Raw genomic sequence first — 6,112 nt, 5'->3', positions numbered from 1 at the left:
GCCTAACTTAAACCTTTAATTAAGCTAAATGTAAACACAAAGTTAATGTTGGCTACAAAATCCCTTGTGGATTGCTATGCATTGACAAAGATTTTTTTCAGATTTCAGTGGCCCATATATATATCCACTGCAGGAAAATTCATCCATATGATTGTACCCACATTCATAGAATCAGCAAGTCCAATTCTCTGCATATAGCAAAATAACTTGTGGTACAACTACAACTTATATACTTAAAATTCTAAAAAGTATGCAAAAACACGATTGGTTACGCAACAACTTCAATGAGACGGAATGTATGTTATTATGTTGGAAATGGATTATGACAAAAAAAAAAAAAAAAAAAAAAAACCAAGTCCACATTATGACCACAAACACCATTGAATTGAAGGTCTTGATCAACAGATATCTATAGACCACTTACCCACTTATCCAACCCACCCAAAGTGACCTTAATTTCAATTCCCCACCTCACCAAACCCTTATTCATGCATCTGTATTGACCACTTCTGCACCAATACCAGTGCTAGCCGGGTCAATTTCCTTAAGTGCTATCCAACGTCAATTTACATAAAGAAATTTTTTCTTTCTTTCTCTGGCTGTCTAAAGTCAAATACCAAGGTATTAAAAAAAAGCATATTCAGCAATAGTCAAAAAAACTTCAAATATACAATTAATAAAAATTCACATGGGTGATGTGTAAATGCTTAAACCAAGCAAATGTACTAATTGAATTACACGCAATTAGTGTGCTATAATCTGGTTTGGTAAAGATGCATTAAAGAATTGGTACTGATTAGCACATCACGTTGCCTCTGATATAAAACTATATATTGAGATACTTTTAATTATTAAGGAAATTTCTAATTGTTAAACCATATAACAAATTAAAAATCCTCACATCCAACCCAAGTCTATTGGAACTCACCTCCAACGATAGCCCGTTTAATATATTGAACTACACACAACCTGTTCTAGCTGGTGCATTGTGCATTTGTGCTACAATCCTAGATCTCTAATACCACTTATTTAGTAACACCAACACTTGGCTTATTACAAGTTTTGACACATAAATAAACTCCATAGTGATTATTGAGGAGTATTGGTCTTTATATTACTCATGTTAATTATTATTATCAAGTGTGATAGGAAACATGAAAATAGTTAACATCATTATTTGTCGTCTTCCCTATATGCGTGCAGATCAATCTACACTCTCCTTGAACAATCCTTGGCTAATGAGATTGTTCACGAAATGGTAATCCCACCAAATTTTTGCGCCCACGTCGATGTAGGAAAATGTATGAATGAAAGTTGTTTGGAGGTATTGTCCTCCTTCAGACATGGCTTTATATATTGTTCCCCACTAGAGGCTTAGTAATTTCTCCAACCACTGAAAATGCTTTTGTCCCAACTTCATTTGCTACCCAATTGTACGTTTCTATTAATCTTGAAAGATAATTAACTCAGGATGCGGATGTATATATACAACATATATTATTGTATATGAGAGATATATGAGATCAAAGTGAAACAACAAAACTAGTTGGTTTGCTTAATAAGCATTAGCTAGGTTGTTGAAAATGCACCAGAATTTGTCATTATATGTAATAAGTTTCTACTAATACATCATTAGTTTGACATGTATGTTACTTGACAAGTTATTCAGTCGTTATTTGTACATCTAGGCATCCGAACCAAACAAACCGAAAGAATACGAACGTGCCCTTGTTCATGTTCGTACGTTTAAGTTAATAAATAGTTCACAAATGGATAAGCGAAGATCGATAATATTGTCTTCATGTTCGATAATTAAGAAAAATGGATGTTTATTATATATTCGTTCGTTTACTAATGAACATACATATACTTATAAGCATTAGGATCAAATTCAATCTTACAAATATCCATCTCCTAGAGTATATACCCAACATTCACTATTATAATATTAATATTAAATGTTCATTCATCTACTAAAAAAAAGAGGTTAATATCCAAAAGATCAGTTTCAAATATATATACATGTTTAAAAGCTTCAATCTTAAGCCAAATATCATACGACCACCTTTCTTTAGCATCAAAGAGATTTTTTGCATGATTAACCCATTAACACCGAAAAACTTTTGTGATCTTATCATACAAAGTTACTGTAAATTTGATTATTTTATAATTAGCACTAAATATGTTCGTTTGCTAAATTTTTATAAACTGAATCAATGACTCAATTTCGTTGTTAACCAAAGTGTAACGCTCCAATAGAACTATAGAAGTGTGTACATTATGCGATTTAGAACTAAATAAAGTGGTGTTTCGAGTTGTTGGGCTGCTAATGTTGGGCCCCGAAAGCCGGGCTGATTCAATAATCACTATGGAGTTTCTCTAACTAAATAAAATGGTGTTCTTTTCCTGCTTAGTGGCTTTTTAACTTATATAAATGATAATAGTTTTTAATAGTTTTTTTCAAATTGGATGGTATATCTATTTTCATATTTTTAATAGTTTTTTTCAATTTATTTTTTTAAATGTACAATAGTCTTCATATTTTATATCATAAATATTATTATAATTATATAACATTTTATTACCATTGCTTAAACTACTATTTCTTATAGATAATTATTGTTGAAATTTTATAAGGTAATCATTTTATAAATCATATTGACTTTTTTCACCTCAGACAGATATTATTATTAATTATTATTTTAACTAAGTGAAAATAAAGATAAGACTAATATGGGTTAAGTCTTTGAATATCAACTAAGTTTGCTTATTTGTCATTTTCTTTTTCTTTTTTTTTAGCATTTTATGATACTATTTAAGAGAAACACTTAATAAAAGTCTATTATTTAAGGGTTATATTATGAATAAAAACTTTCAGGATTTTAAACTTTGTCACGTAACTATATTTAGAGTAAGAATTACATAACGACTATATCGAATTGATTTAGTATTAAATTAAATACAATATAGTGATTTTTTTTCTCTTCATCCCTATGCATTAAAATTGAATATATGTTGATGGCTTATTTGTATAATATATTTTAAATATCCTATTTTTTTGATTTCATTTATTATTACACAGTTACATAATTTAAATATTATTAGATAGATAAGTCCATTTAGGATTAAAATATATTTATTTATTATGTAATCATTTTTAATAAATAAGTTTAAATTTAAATACATTATTACAGTTGTATTATTTATTTTTATCAAAATTTTATGGCAACAATTATTTACTATGTAATGCATGAGTTTAATATAGTTATTTAGTACAGAGATAAAGATATGTAATCACCTCCTTTATGAGACTAAATTTGATATAAAATATTCAAGTGGAAGCACCCGTGACTGAATAAAGCCTACATAGATGTTCAAGTTATAAACTATACAATATTTTAATATAATATGTTTATGAGAATAATTAAATTAAATTAACAGCATACTTATAATTAAATATGTTATCCTTATCCTTACATAATATAAAAGTTCAATCATGAATTAACTTTAAAACTAATATAATATTTCTTCATAATTATTGTTATAACTCTAATTATAAAGAAAGATTATTTTAATTTTAAAGTTAGTTCATAACTCAACTTTTATTTATATCTATATTCATTTATAAAGGAATCTAACACCCTTTCTTAAACTTTTAAGAACCTGATATTTCTAATTTATCCTCCATTTTAATACATCTCAATTTCCATTTTATACATTGTGACTAAAATACCCTTACAAAAGTTTCAGACTTTATTTCCACCTCACACAAAAACACAGAGCAAAAACCCGAACTCATAATCCCTCTCCCCCCGCTTCACATCCCACCTCGAACGTTCTCACAACACCTTAAACGTTGTCTATTTTTGTCGCTGCAACGCGCGGGCACCCATCTAGATAAAATGGTGTTCTTTTCCTGCTTAGTGGCTTTTTAACTTAGTCAAAGACTTTGAGCTTTTTTTCTTTTCTTTTTCTTTAATTTTATTTTTTAGCATTCGAGATACCACAATAACTTCCAAATGAGTAGTATGCAGAGCTTGAGTTACGCATGTCTAGGATAAAACCCAAAATTCTCGAAAACTACCTAATAATCCACTTTTATAAATGTAAGAAGTTTCAAGCTTCCTGTTTTAGTTTTTAACTCATACTATTTACTAATTTTTATATTAAGTCGTGTTATAGTGTGGATAAGGGTTCTTTCAAGTTGTTTCAACTTGATTTGGGATAATCTCAATCATTAGTTTAAAATCTAAGATCAACATTTATAAATTAAATTTGAATCTTGACATTTAAAATCTAATTAAATGGTTGAAATTGTCTCAACTTGAAAGGATTTTTCATATGTTATCCAGTTTCATTAGGAGGAAGGGTGTGCCACAATTTGGCACTTTGGCAAGTTTTAGCTAATTTTTAAGCATTAAAGTATAATTAATGTGTAAGTTGTGGTGGTGGTGGTCGTCGTCGCCGTAAAATCATGGTGGTGGTCGGAAATGATGGCGGTGGTGCTTACACATGTGTAAGTCGTGGTGGCGGTGGTCGCCGTCGCCGAAAAATTATAGTGGTGGTCGGAGATGATGGTGGTGGTGGTAGGAGGTTGTTGGGATTTGAGGAGATGAAAGAAAATCAATATACCGTTTTTGGACTCAAAATAACTTTTCAATATATATACTTTTCCATATATATATATATATATATTGAAAAGTTATTTTGAGAACCTTAAAAAAAGAAGGAATCTTTGAGAACCTTTTTGAATTAATCCTAACCATTAAATCTTTTGATCAATTGATATAAATGGTAATGGCATGATGGTAATTAATGTGAGTATTAAATTACACTAATTAAAATTTAAAGGGCAACAAGGGAATTTAGAATTTAGAAAATGAATGTAATCTTTATATATAATAGAGAATTGTCTTCTAAAGTTATTTTTAAAAAAAGTATTATTTGGCATGGCTATATTTCTTTTCAAAAGGTTTTTATTTTATTTATGATGTCATAGTATTGAACATTTTTAAAGATAAATAACCCATTAAATACTTATTTTTAATTTTTAATTTTGATTGGAAATGTTCTATTATGTTTTATTAATGCAATACGTATTTATATATAAATATTATATTAGTCAGTCTAATATCTCCAAACCGAGTTATAATGTATTAAATAACAAAAATTACATATATTTTTCTTTACATTTTATTTTCATTTAAAATATTATTTAAAATGCCGGTTAAACCTGAGTTGATTAGTTAGTATAATTATATATCAAAATTGTCCCTATTAAAGGGGATCTTATTAGTCATTGAAATTAAAATATAGAAAGAAAAAAAAACACATCCACAAAAACTTTAGACGACAGATTTCAGATTGTGATCAAATGTTTTACAAATTAAATTTTTTGCAATCCCTTAAAAACAATTATTTTTCATAGTTGCTACAATTCAATAATTCATCATATCAACTTGGTATAATAATTAATTCATTTTCTCCATTTGTGGAATTGCATCTCACGTTAATTATTTTGTATTGTGGTTGGTGGTTTCAAAATTGGGGTTAACATCTTAAAAGCCATTCGGTTTTCAATTGTACGTTTCGATTCTTGGTTTTTAGTGGTAAGATTTCATGCGGCTACAATTCGGTAGGATTTATTGTTTCAATTGTCCAGTATGTCTTTCTAGGTGTATAAATAGTTTCGCATCTATTCATAATTTTTATCCAAAATAATATATCTATATGTAAAATTGTACATATTTTAATTTATATCAATTGTCTTGTCTTGATGATCTTTCATATTTTTGAATCAGAAGGTTGAAGGCCCAATGAATATATTGTGAATAAAGATAATGAGGATGAAGATGATAATCAAGTCTATAATATATGCAAACAATAGAATTACATACGATTTGTATTATTTTTTATATGAGCATATGTGCATATGCTATGATCATATGTATGCAAGTATTTTGCAGATAAATGTTTATGAGATATTTGTGATCGTATGTATCATCAAAGCATATGTATGTAATTATATTGTAAATTAAAATTTGATGTATATAGTTTGTGCATATGTATGCTAGTATTTTGTATATAGTGTTTCATATAATTAGTTGGTGAT

This window comes from Erigeron canadensis, chromosome 3, assembly GCF_010389155.1.
Source record: "Erigeron canadensis isolate Cc75 chromosome 3, C_canadensis_v1, whole genome shotgun sequence".
In the NCBI taxonomy this organism is placed as follows: Eukaryota; Viridiplantae; Streptophyta; class Magnoliopsida; order Asterales; family Asteraceae; genus Erigeron; species Erigeron canadensis.
This window is presented reverse-complemented; position numbering follows the sequence as displayed.